This window comes from Orbicella franksi, chromosome 6, assembly GCF_964199315.1.
Source record: "Orbicella franksi chromosome 6, jaOrbFran1.1, whole genome shotgun sequence".
Taxonomy (NCBI): domain Eukaryota; kingdom Metazoa; phylum Cnidaria; class Anthozoa; order Scleractinia; family Merulinidae; genus Orbicella; species Orbicella franksi.
Window position 1 is genome coordinate 465822 of NC_138150.1, and position 14410 is coordinate 480231.

A 14410-nucleotide genomic window follows, 5' to 3' on the forward strand; every position below is an offset into this window, starting at 1 on the left:
TATTGATTTTATTTTGGAGAGCAGTACCCGACAAATGATTAAAACCTATTAAGAAGTGAGGATGGCTAACGATGACGAGGATGGAAACGGATTGCGATATGGATTTTTGAAAAAGCGTCAGGCTGTCAGTTTTTCAAAAGTTCAAGTTTGGCTCGGAAATCGTGGAAATTTTGCAAAAATGATGCTGCAGTGTGACGTTCTTCAAGAAATAGTTAGAGCTAATTAAGTTCTTATTCCATAAATTTAGGGACCATTTCGTGAATTTATAACAGTTTTAAGCAAATATATCGTGACAGTGTCCCTTTAACCTATCAGACGCAGAACCAAAGCCACTGGTAAACGACTAGGTTAATTTTCCCGCGCCGAACGACAGTTGCGTGGTCATATTTCGTTCTTGTTTGCATTTATAGCCCCTTGTGCTTCTAACGTTCGCTTTGCTCTTGAAGTGAGGTGATAATTTTACGACATTCGATTGAAAACATGCTGTCTAACCACCGCAATTTTTACTTTTTATGTCAGAAACTGATAGTTCAGTCACAAGGAGCATCAGCTCGGAAGCGTGGCTGGGTTTCTCTGGCAAGCAACCGAACGGTGAACAATCTGGGACACTGGAATACAAGTGTTGGAAAGGGAACTGATCAATATTTACAGGCGTATTGTTTACTTTTTCTGACAGTCGGGGCAAACTAAAACTATTCAATCATTGACTTTAGGATTTAAATCCATTGAAATGACTGGAGTTTAGTATTTGATGTTTATTGCGGGCTTATGCATAAGGCGCGCAAAGTCTGGGCAAATCTTGTGGATATGTATGTATGCATACAGGATGACAAGCGGTTTATAGGTGAAGCACCTGAGGCTCTTTCATACTGGAGAAATAAACCTTGTACTGCGTACAACTTCAGAAGGAGCAACAACGTAATTGTCCCGCGTTTTAACTCGCAGTTTCTTAAAGACTCTATTAGCTATAGAGGCGCTATTCTTTGGAACGCTGTGTCGACCCATTTCACAGGCCAGGTTACTGTTTTTTATCGCAAAGTGAAGAAGGACTCGTATTTCAAGGAACTCGATTTAAGCGCACAGTCGATCCAGTCGTTGACCAGCCACTACCAAGATTTTAAATGTTTTTATCTATTTTATGTTTAAATGCTGTAGTCAATTTACTGTATATTTTAGAGTTTTTTCGTAGCGACTGTATTTTGTAAGTAATGTTATCGCTATTTTAATTATAGATCTATATTCATTTGTAATTAATTTTGCACGACCCCACAAGCTTTGAGCTTTAAATCTTATCGTGTTAAAATAATCGATATGTATGTACCGTAAATCCTCGAATTAGCGCCCCCCCTCGAATAAGAGCCCCCTTCGAATAAGCGCCCCTCCTATCGGCCGAAATTTAAAATAAGCGCTCTCCCGCGAATAAGCGCCGCCCTCCTCTCCCCCCATTTTGTGGACGAGTAATGAGACAACAAAGGGTGTATAGTTTTCGTCATGTAGTATTAGATTGATGCATTGTTTCAGTTTGTGAACACGTTTAGTGAACACGTTGAACACGTTAAGTACTAACAGTGCCACGATTTAAACTCTAGGATCAGCGTTTTATGTCAATAAACAGCTTATGTTGGTGTTTACGCGCAGATGATGTATTAAAAGAATGATCATGTCAGGCTACGATTTGGGAAAAATTAAATAAGGGCCCCCCGTCATATCCTAAATTTGAAATAAGCGCCCCGGGCGCTAATAGGGCCTTTGCAGCTGGGATCACGTGACCAAATTTTTCCTAAAAAATTTTTATATTATGGGCTATAACTTAAAGAATGCTTTTTCCACACAAATCTTATTCTTTTAAAAATTCGGACCGTCATAAAATCTCCTTTGATGATGGGGGCCTCAAACTTGGCCATTTTGATATTTTCGACATGCTTTTTCCATTTCTGGCACTCGTTAAGTTACAGCCCATAATTTTATGAAAAATAGGTCACGTGATGGCATAGCTGCAAAGGGCCTATTCGAAGATTTACGGTATGTATGTATGTATGCGTGTATGTATGTATGTATGTACGTGACAGACCTTCCGGAGCATATTTTGTCCAAGAGGTAGACTGGGTACTAGTAATTTTGAGTGATCCTTTGCTGGGGCCTTCGATGGCGGCCATTGCCAGTGTTGTGCAGCCTTTATTGGGCGTACTGTTTCATATCGTGTTGTCTGCGCCCTTATTTTGTTTTAAGTAATTATTGTACAGCTTACAGTTGCGAGTTTAGTTGCAGTTTCCAAGGAAAGTTATTTCCGATTTTTCAATCGTTCTATTGCCGTCATTAGTTATATTTGTTTGTTTTTTCTTTCCTTTCATTTAACACAAGCGCGTATAGGAAAGGCAAACGCTGCCTTTCGGTAAATGTTAACGAAAAGGGAAACAAATTAAACAAAAGCACAATTAGGATATGATCTCATATCCTCCAACTTCCCAGACAGATACTTTCTCCACTGTGCCACACTATAAAATATATTAATTATGCAGGAAATATTGATTAAGGGCCTCTTCATATGAGCCCGGCAACCTGGCTGGCTCGGTTACCGGGACGAATTTTGTTGTCTGTTCATATGGGAAATTTCAGCCTGGTCGACCGGGATAAAACCCAAGAAACACAACCAAAATGGTGGAACATAGACTTGCATCGTTCGTGGCTGTCGTAGCTTTGTGGTCTCTTGTAACTTTACTAATAAAGCTAATTCGCATACTTCTAAAGTGGAAATACATACAAGACAAAAATTATGCCATTTTTGAAGCTATGTTGCGAAAGCGAAGCCATTTTGTCTAAAAAGTTTCGTCCCGGTTACCCGGGCTGGAGTGTTCATATGGGAAAATTTTCATCCCGGTTACCGAGATCTCGGTTTTTGCGACCGAGATCTCGGTAACCGAGCCAGCCCAGCTTCTCATACGAACACATCGAAATTTTTACGAAGGAAAGAGTGCCGAGGCGAGATCCCGGAAACCGAGCCAGCCCGGTTGGCTGGGCTCATATGAAGAGGCCCTAATGTACGTTCCTAGCGAGAACCGACAAGTCATGCGAAAATATTACCAAACTCATTCATTATTGTGTTTTCATCTTTCTAGTAGTTGCCTACTCGTTAAGACTGGAATAAATAACACTAGCCATAAGCCCATATGTGCGCATTGCGGACCGGTTATTGAAGCGTTCATCGCCTCAAGCTTGAACAAGCTCGTATTTCGTTAGTGTCGTTTCATGCAAGGTTGCCTCGGAAGTTCGTTAGCAAACAGGCTAAATGAGCATGAAAAATCGTCAGGTGTTTATGAAACTGAAGTGACGGGAGGGGAACTGAAATCGGGGATAGGAACCAGCTATGGTGGAGGAAACACCAAGGGAAAGTATAGACGGAGGTAGAGTACCAAGTTAACCACTCGATCACGGGCAAACAGTGAAAATCAACGTTGATTTCTGCATATAATAAATCCACTTTACTTGTGCTATATGTATCAAACTATCCTTCGTTGCTGAGAGTGTAACTGCTTTACTCTTCAACTTAGATGAACCGTTATTCACATCCTTGTGTTCTATCGTCACTTCATTTAACTGTTAACGAGAAATGACTGAAAGAGGGAAGGGAGGGAGCGAGCGAGTGAGTGATGTGTGTATGTCACACCAATCAGATTGTATCTACTATAAACAGCGAATCAAATTTCTTGTTGTCAAGGTAAATGGTATGTGAGAAGATTTGATCCCGATACAGTTGAGAACGGCCATAGTTATAGTGCTTTGGGTTGTTTTAGAGTGCATTATTTTAGTCTACTGGTGGCTAGTTATGAACCAACCTCGTTCCCAGGGTCTCTCATCTTACCGCCCCCCGGAGCTCGCTCTAGGGGGCGGTAAGATGAGAGACCCTGGGAACGAGGTTGGTTATGAACGACATGAGTCGTGAGTTTTGATGCAGTTCAAGAGTTAGTAATATGCAAATAGCACGAGATAACAATTTGCATATTAGCGTGCTTTCTGAGACTGGTCACTGAGCTTTGAGAAGAATGTATTTTGATTGTTATTGTCATTTGGACTGTAAATGTAACAAAACAAAACCGTAGGCTCAAATATAGAAGTTTCTAGTAGTAAACATCTCCCGTTTTTGTCAGCTTTAGAGCTTCCTATGCGTACATCCAGTTTGGGGTTAAAGAGAATTGCAACACCTTTTGAATGATTTGTTACGTGACCGTAAAAAATGTCCCCTCCCCATTCAGATTTCCATATCACTTCAACATTTTGTGTTGAACAAGTTTCTTGAAGGAATATTACTTCAAATTTATAATTATGAAGCCCCCTAAACAACTGTCGTCTCTTTCGTGCTTGATTTAAACCTCTGGCATTGATTGTCATATTGGAATCTTAATAAATCGGTTTGGTTGAAATTGGAGAATTTTGCGGTAATGACAAAGCCACCTGTGTAACTAGCATCAGAATTTGGGCGTATAAATTGTTATAAAATCTTCTGTAGTTGGATGTAAGAAGAAAGCTATTAGACCTATATTGGGTACTCATTCTTGATATGTAAACGAAAATCAACATTTAAAAATAAAGCTATCGTCGCTTGCATCTAAGCGTGGACATGTGACACCGAAACATGCTCTAATTAGGTGTCAAACGTGGCATGATTGGTCATCAAACATTTAAAGTTTAGCAGACCGTAACGTGAACTTTAGCGCTCCGAAAGACTCTGAAATTCTTACTTCCGCCAATATTTCTTGGTTACAATTGGATGTTACCAACACTGGTAACAGGAAACGGAGAACGGGGAACCGGGAACCGGCAACGGGAGTCTGGGAACGAGTGTACAGCGGTAACACGCCAAAGAATTCAACATGGCGGACAAAGGAAAAGAAAAGAGAACAGAAATGTGAGGACGTGTTACGGTTGTAAACGTGGGTTACTACCGGCTGTGTCGCAGAGTCCAGTATGGTACTGGGTTAAACAAAGCATAAAATAGCGCCTGGCCAGAAAATCGAATCGGGATTATCACATGCTTTCCCAATAAGTCAGTACAAAATGCAGACTTCAAGACTGCAGACCGGGTGAAAAACTGCAGACTAGGTACAAAACGCAGACAGAGAATAAAGACTGTTTTTCGTCTGATACGTGACAACATGTCATCTGAAAACATACCGAGTGTCACGCAGTCGCTTTTCCGCGGTCATCTTTCATCAACATTAGCATTATTGTTGGATATTCCTTGATTGCTTCTTCATATATTTTGTCTTTGACAAAGCGGCCAGACCACAGGTCATTTATCTGCTGCTCACCTGATTTGCCAGCTGACTTGCCTATAGCCGAAAGGCCGCCACGCTGCCGAATGCGAAGACAGCGGACGACCCGCGTTCAAAGACGGTCATGTGTTATGTCACTTGTCCTCGAAATCGTATTGATATGACAGCTCGCGCACAAACTGAGAAGATATGAGTAGACTATGAAGGCTTGAAATTCTATTTAAGAATGACTGTGGTTTGACCGATTGGGGACGTAGCTTGTGATAATACCGATTCGATTTTTCCCCCAGGCCGCATTTCATGCTTTGTTTATCACAGTGCCAATCGGACTCTGCTATAACAAGAACGTGCTGGGCACATGATCAGGGGGCACAGCCGGTAGAAACCCACGTTTACATCCGTAATACTTCCTCACATTTGCCCAAATTGTTCCCTTTTCTTTTCCTTCGTCCGCCATGTTGAATTTTTAGGCGGATTACCGCTGTACATTCGTTCCCAGACTCCCATTCCCCGTTACCAGTTTTAGTAAATTCCGTTACACTTGAAGTAAAACCACTTTCGCGAAAGTTGTAAGCATATTAACACAGGTCTGGGTCAATTTCTCTGAAGAAGTCTTCAATGTCCAATCTTTCTGCCATTTCGTGTGCTCTAAAAACTATGTTGTGCTGAACTTTGAGCCCGAAAGATCGCGTCTATCTGCTAAACTTCTTTTATAGCCTGCGAACAGGCTCCCGGCAAGGGGGGATAAATTTGGTGAGCGCGAAACAGAAGAATTCGGAGTGCGATTGTTTCGTCATTCAAGAGATGTTACTAAAACTGGGAACGGAGAACGGGGAACGGAGAACGGGGAACGGGAAATAAGGAATGGGAAATGGGGAACGGGAAATGGAGAACGGGAAATGAGGAACGGGAAATGAGGAACGGGAAATGAGGAACGGGAAATGAGGAACGGGAAATGGAAAACGGGAAATGGGGAACGGGAAATGGAGAACGGGAAATGGGGAACGGGAAATGGAGAACGGGAAATGGAGAACGGGAAATGGGGAACGGAAAATGATGAACGGGAAATGAGAAACGGGAAATGGGGAATGGGAGTCTGGGAATGAGTGTACAGCGGTAACCCACCTGAGAATTAGAAATGGCGGACAAAGGAAAAGAGAAGGCTCGAAATTGGGAACAGTTTGGGGAAATGTGTGAAAGTGTTACGGTTGTTAACGTGAGTTTCTACCGACTGTGCCCCCAGAAGACCGGACCAGTACGTTCTTGTTAGAGCAAAGTGCGATTGGTACTGGGATACACAAAGCATGAAATGGCGCCTGGGGAGAAAATCACATGCTACCCCAATCGGTCAGGTCACAGTTCGTTCTTAAATAGAATTTCACGCCTTCATGGTCTTCTCATATTCTCTCACTCTGTGCGTGAGCTGTCATGTCAACATTTAAAATAGTAACACGCAACAGGATATCGAGGACAAGTGACACAACACGTGCCGCTGTCTTCGCATTCGGCAGCATAGCGGGCCTTTCGGAGAATTCGGCTGGCAAATCAGGTGAGCAGCAGTTAAATAATCTGTGGTCTGGCCGCTTTGTTAAAAACAAAATGGTTACAGTCATCACGATGTCGTTTACAGACGAAAAAAGTGGCATCGACTGATTTGGGATTAAATATGATAAAGGTAAGAAATTAACAGAAACTGCTCGCCAGCAAATCCAATCAGCTGTCCATTGAACGCTTGACGTCCCGATGTGAATGACGTCATTGGATTTCGAAAGGAAGCCGAAGTGGACGTATGTTGTCGAGTGTGCAGAACATAATATTTGAACCAAGGAAAGGATGCTATCTTGCACGATTTAAGGAGCTTGTAAAGCATGACTTAAAACAAAGATGAGCTCATGAATAACGAAGGTATGGTCGTTTCTTTGATCGTAATAGCTTTCTAGATGTACTTGTATTGAAGCCTGCACAATGGCATTCATGGTCCATTTGCCTGATACATTATTTAATCTTCCATTGTCAGTTCAAAGTCTTGATCAATAATAATTTCTTAAAACATGAGCAAGCGAATATTAAAGTTATAGCCGACGTTTCGGCGTCATCGTGACACCATTCTTAAAGCAAAGTTAATAAATTAATGCGAGGGTTTGATTTACTACTACTATAAACTCTCTACAAATTAGCATAATAACAAAGGATCACCTTTGCGCGAATCGAGTCTATTTGCACGTTTAGGGATGGTTTAAGTTTTCTAATAAAAAGCATCTCCTTAATTAGGCAATCAAATTTGTTCGAACATTTAGTAAGCACGTGAAACAATTTCAAGTCCGGCAGTCGATATGACAGTGCAACATCTGTTTCCTCAGTAAAATTTCCACCTTCCAGTTTCTCCCTTCCAACCAAATGTAACGACCGTCATGTCATTGTCATGCACCTTGCAGAGTATGAACTCAGTCTTCATATCATCTCCTGTTCTGTGCTCTTTCTCCTCCAGTCAGTTTCTTTTTTTCTAAATTTGGTTCCTCAAATCAAACTCGGTTTGCACTGATCATCACGAGACCCTCAAACATTTTCACGCCTTGGCTAGACATTTTACAGGTTCGCCTGTTCCGGTCGCAATCCGGCCGATTGTATGCCTTCATATCTAGGCGTTTGTTGTTTGTTTGTAAAACTCCCTGAAGCTAAGAAGTTTGCGACAGTCTGACAAAACGCGTCGGGGACGGATAACCAAATGTTACAACTTCAGTTTGCAAATTGCTGGTCACTTGGCTACATGTAGTTAAGCATTTAAAAAATTGTTCTACAGCATCTCCCAGTCCGGGTTAGTTTCCCGTCGTTTACAGAGCTCACAATCTACTTCAAGGTTTTTGGTTCCTTATTTATTTTTTATTCGTATTTTGAGATATTTGCCATGTTCGTCATTTGAACCTATATTCATCCAAAACAAAGTAATCATTGTCTTCTTACAATTGATGGAGAGGAATTGCTGAACTATAAAGTTCAGTATCTGTTATACGAACAAGTGAATCTTCCCTTTTCTGCTTAGATTATCCGTGGTAATGAACGGAAACTCTGCCATTTTTTACCTCGAACCACAAACATAACTGCATATGAAGAACTAATGAAAAATATTCTCAGTAAGGTCTGTCCATTACCTCTTTATGTTGAACACGAAGTCAAGCTATCCATTCGTTTATTAGCTGGAATACATTGACAATAAATTCATCGCATTATCTATATTAAGCCGCCTTTCGGCATTTTAGGGTTGAGTTGTAGCACTGGGGAATCGTGGTTTCACGAGTGGGCTAATTTAATATGGCTGCTAGTTGTAAACATCAGGTTGTCTTATCTGTGACTGGAACCATTGCAATGCGATATAGAGGTCATGTTTCCTTGCATTCTGAAACGAATGAGTTCATCTGTTGATAGGGACAGTTTCGTTAACAGAAGTAAATTGAGTAGATAAACGTGTGCATATTTTTCGACAACGCAAAAGAGGCAAGAAGCCCTTAGGAATAAAGTTTGCTTGACATAACTGAGGTGGAATTTTCTTTGTATGAAGCCAGATTAACTGAGATAAGAGGGAACAACAATGAATATTGATTTTGACTTTGGTTGCTATAATATTATGACCGTTTGATGTGTATTTGTAAAACTTCCTGAGGAAGTCTACGAAAGTTTGACGAAACGCGTCGGGAACTGATAGCCAAGTGTTACAACTTCAGCTCTCAAATTGCTGGTCACTATATTTTTAAATATCTGCCATGAGAAAGATTGCTGAACTATAAAGCTCAGTATCCGTTGCACGAACAAGAGAATCTTTCTTTTCCCGTTTAGATTATTAGTGGTAAGGAACGGAAACTCTGCCATTTTTTACCTCGAACCACAAACATAACCGCATATGAAGAACTAACGAAAAATATTCTCAGTAAGGTCTGTCCTCTGCCTCTTTATGTTGAACACGAAGTCAAGCTATCTATTCGTTTTTTAGCTGGAATACATTGACAATAAATGCACTGCATTATCTATGTTAAGCCACCTTTCGGCATTATAGAGTTGAGTAGTAACACTGGGGACTTGGTTGTACGAGTGGGCTAATTTAATATGGCTGTTACTTGCATTATCACGTTGTCTTATCTATGGTTGGAAACCGTGATTGCAATGCGATATGACTAGGTCATGCCTCCTTGCTTCTGAGACGAAATTCTGAAACGAAAGAGTTACCCTGTTAATAGGGACGGTTTCAATTAGAGATAAACGGTTACATATTTTTCGACAACGCAAAAGAGGCAAGAAGCCTTTAGGAGTAAAGTTTGCTTGACTTAAGGTGGAATGTTTTAGGTATGTAGCCAGATTAACCGAGATAAGAGGGAACAACAATGAATATTGATTTTGACTTTGGTTGCTATGATATTATGACCGTTTCTGTCACTTTGAAGTTACAGAGTCTTTTGTTAAATCGCTTAACATGCCATTTAAGTTTACTCAATCCCAGAGCTTTAAATGTCACCATTGTCAAACAGAACAATTTAATCATTGATCTGCGTTCTTCTATCGAGCTTGTTGCACGACAGTGATCGCGAACAATGCAGTCAGTTGCAAATCAACGAATGCATGCTCTTTCGAATACCTAAATTAATATTGAGATCGACGGCAAATCGATCAGAAAAAGTTGAAGAAGCCAAATCATTGGGCTTGGTACTAATTGACGAACACCTTTCATGGACCTGAACACGAAATGAGCAAGAAGATATCCTCAGCCATAGGTGCCCTTAAGCGTGTAAGAACATTCATCTCCGAAAGCACAGCTCTCCAAATCTACCAAGCGTTGATTTTACGTCACTTTGACTACTGTAGCTCTGTTTGGAATGAACTTGACGTTAACTTCAGCAATAAATTGCCAAAACTCCAAAATAGGACTGCCAGGGTCATTACCAGGTCCAGTTATCAAACAGGTGTCAGTTTTCTCTAAAGTGGACTCCTCTGGGACAATCTTTCAACTCGCCGAAAAAAAGCTTACGGCGAGCGATGTCAGTTGATGTTTAAAACAATTAAGAGGGTTTCTCCGAAGTACCTGCAGAACTCATTTAGCATCCGCAGTACACCGTATAATCTAAGGGATTTTGAGATCAAACTAGACTTGCCCAAGCCGCGCACGAACTACAGTAAGCGTGGCTTTGGCCATAGCTGGGCGCTATTTCATGGAATAGCGTTCCCGTCTGTTTACGGAAATTAGACTCTCTTGGACGCTTTAATAGGGAAATTGACCAACGTTACAACAAGTGTCAGTCAGGCTCCCACACGGCAATCTTGTAAAACAGTGTAGTTATAATTAAACTCCTTTATTGTTATTATTATTATTATTATTATTATTAGTTGTAGTAACCATGATATCATGATTAGATACGGAAACATGTTTTACAGGTTTAACAGACATCCGCGTAAAGATCAAATTGAAAGTTTAAATAAATACATAATGACGCTAAAATTTTAAAAAAGTTATTATTAAAATAAAAAAAAAATAAAAAAATTATTATTATTATTATTATTATTATTACTATTATATAGCAGCAAAAACGTATGCATGCTACGTGCAGTCATTAAATAGTATGACGGGGCGCGTGAGCGTAACCCGTTGACTAGAGTGAAAACCCTTAATTCTGTATAATAAATAAAATATCTCTAGTTATTGAAATATTCTCTACCAATAAAAGAAACCTGACTATGTTAGCATTCTGCTTGTGTGAGAAGTCGATCTCAGCGCACTTTGAGGCGCAATTTATCTTCACTCAATTGCTAGATTTCTTTTTTTACTATATGGATATTTTTATCTGACAGTCTAGAAAGCGTCATAGAAATTTTCAAGGGATTTCAAACTTTGGAAGTAGTCGCAAAACCCGAATTTCGAAAGCGTTTGCTTAGCATCGTAGTGTTCTTTCCAAATTTGTCCCTTGGAGACTCCCACGAGAATACAAGTGACCTATTTTAAACTTCCCGCGAGAATATTAATATATGCTAAGCTCCGCCTCCGCAAACAATCGCGCACACGCCGCCAAATTAGTATTGAAATTGCGGCGGTAACTAGACAATTCTAAAAAAAACTATGAACACTCCTAAGATATGACCGATGCGATCGCTGCAAAAATGTTCAGGAATCGTTGCGATCATATGGAAACCACACTCCAGCTATTGTTGTCGCAGAGATAGACTTAAGTTCTATCTTGACGATCGTCGCAATCCCATACTGGTTGTCGGAAGCATTGCTCAACTTTTCCTCTATCGATCGGAGCGATCGAAGCGATTTTAACAAAAGAGAAAACTGTTAACCCAGGGAAAAACAGAGGGGAAAACAGGTCGGCTGTTTTTGTTAGTTTGTTTGTTTGTCTGAGTTTTTTTCGTTAAAAAGGCATTAGGCGAAATAATAAAGAAGAGTGACCAACCGAACACGCATATGAACCCGACTTAACGGAGGGAGCTGTATTTGACGTTGAGATTGTACAATGGAAAGCAAAGTGGGCGCACGTTGATGCAGCAGACAAACCAACCACTCTGCAGTATACGCTTTGCTGCACCAATAAAGAACTGTCTCCCAATGTTACAGCCATCCTCACCATCCTACTCACTATACCCGTATCGACAGCAACTCCGGAACGTTCGTTTACTGCTATGTGGAAGGCCAAGACCTATATTCGGTCTACCAGGGGAGCAGAGAGGCTGTCTGGTCTCGCTCTCCTGCGTGCTTACAGAAATAGGACCATCGACACCGACACAGTCATCCAAGAGTTTTGTGCCAAGAAGCCGCGTATATTGGCATTCGAATTTTGAACATTTATAACTGATAATAGGTCAATGTAAAAAAAGGTAAAACATGTAAATCTTATTTATAATGGTCATGCACTTAGCTATATAAGCACTAAGCTTAGCTAATTTACAGGCATGCCACTGAAACAAAGGAAACAAATATGTCAAATAAACGTAACAAAGTTAAATCATATCCCAACTGGGAGAAGGCAGACCAGTTGGCTATTTACAAAGCGTGACCGAGTATTTGAACTCTGGACTACCTAGAAACAGATCCCGCTAGTGGCAGGGTGGAGGCCTTGAACCCGGGACCTCCGCATTACAACACCAGCGCCCTAATATAAGGCATATGTAAGGTTGGCATTGATACTGCCAACTGTTATCACTGTTATCTTGTTTAAACGTTTGAAATTCCTCTCGTAACTATTTGCTGGTCATGCTGATATATAGTCCTAACGCTTTTATACCCAGTGGGGCGGTAAGTTCCGTAAGTGCCTATAGGGTATTTCGCCTTTGAAGTAAAAAAAGGAAACTTAAGGTCTTTCCCCAGTATTGCATTGCGCATCCCTACTGCGCATAATTTCACGCGTGATTAGCGCGCGCGCATTAAAAGATGGCGGCTTTTTCTTTACGACTGGACTTCGCCATAGAGGTAAATCGTCATTTTCTCGCAAATGAGTATGGTAACCTATAATTTTTTCTATTGTTTTGAGCTGAGTAATAAATTTCTCTGTGTAAAATAATACGTACTAATCCTCGATGTAGAACAAAAAACAATCGTCGGAAACGTGAATTTAGCAAGCATAATAATAATAAATAAATATTTATATAGTGCCTATCCATGCCTGCTCTAGGCGCTGTACAATTCGCCAAAATGAGCTGTACTAATCTTAATAATTAAAAATGTGCATTTAAGGAAGTAATAGAAAGTAAAAATAGCTAAGAATAATAAGTTTTCTTAAAAAGATGAGTTTTGAGTTTAGCAAAAGAGCAATCGTGACTACAATCATGGTGCTATTATAAGGATTTATTGGGTATAAACAAGGTAATGTTGCTGTTAAACGAACATGGGGACCCCCCATTTTTATTTCAAAATTTAAGTTCCTATAATATAAACAGTTAATAGGCAAAGTTTCACAAAAATCTCAGTGTAGGTTCTATTTCAGTGGAATGACCTTAACAACTAATAACATTAAACATTCTTCAGTTATGCTGTCTCGCTCTAAGTGGAAGTCGGTAAATTGCTTCCCCTTCTGCAAAATACGAAAATTGCCGGTGATAAAGCTTGTATCATTTACCTGTATTATGCAATATGAAACATTTTAACTTTTATATCCTGGCTTACAGGTAAAAACTGGCCAGGAACACCACTGCCGGCGTACTTAGTGTGGACGGAAAACACTGATTTGATGCGTTTTCAAATTTCTCTGTAGGCTCATTCTTGTTAGTGCTCCTAATTAGTCCTCTAGGGCTAAATACTTCGACACTTGAAAAATAAAGGTTCTTATCTTACTTCTCCCGCGTATATGGACGGGGCCTAAGTATCCGTGAAAGTTCCTAGCGCATATTTCTTATTGGCCAATGTTTAGACCTTAAGTTATTTTCTGTTTCCTCGTACCCAATCAAATCGCAGGGTCAAACATCGTCCAATTAAAACCCTTATCCAGAACATGCCCAGGCTTACGCTTTCGCGGTTTGTATCACAATGTTTAAGGTGGCTCCCTATAGTTAAACGATCGTACGCGCAGTGAGGACGACAGCTAAGTAATCTGCCCGCTCGAAGGAAAACGTCAGTGTTTTTGGAAATTTTATGACGTCAACATGAGCACAAAAAGCAAAACTGACAGTAAATTTTCCTGCGTTTCCTTCTGTGAAATTCCGTAAAATTTGGCAGATTGGTAGTAAATATTTTACTTTAGTCGGAGCTCGTTTTTCAGGGAAATCCGTATAAGGCAGCGGTAAAAGACATAAATTTAAAAAAAAATCGAAAAAACTTCCTTTATAAACCCTACTTTTTTCGTGTTTAAAATGCGTATCCAACTGGAAGCGATGTGCTGTAAAAATTTGGAAGATTTCACCGAAAGAAATTCAAGAAAATCACAAATAAAGCCATAAAAACGGTTAAAAAACACATTTGTTTGGGCATTTATAATTCAAGACTAGAGCCCAAAATTTTAATAGAGATGATGGCAAAACACTATTTAATCATTGGTTATTACATGTGATAAGTTTGAGAGGACCGGGTGTGAAAGCGAATGCAAAAACAGCATTCAAAACATAACACTTGCGCATGCAACGCCATAAATGATTACAAACTTTCTTACTTAGCCCTGTCAAATGCAGAC

General features: G+C 40.2%; 1 long non-coding RNA gene across 4 annotated transcripts in view; it reads left to right on the top strand.

Moving 5' to 3' along the window:
- Positions 1-14410, top strand: part of LOC145489963 (uncharacterized) — a 62811-nt gene that overhangs the window by 30667 nt on the left and 17734 nt on the right. For 2 of the 4 annotated variants that reach the window (XR_014049646.1, XR_014049643.1), the window contains one exon: positions 520-7175. This is a non-coding gene — a long non-coding RNA (uncharacterized LOC145489963). Of the gene's footprint in view, positions 1-519; positions 7176-14410 lie in introns of those variants that run through there. The other 2 variants (XR_014049644.1, XR_014049645.1) reach the window with 1 other exon arrangement.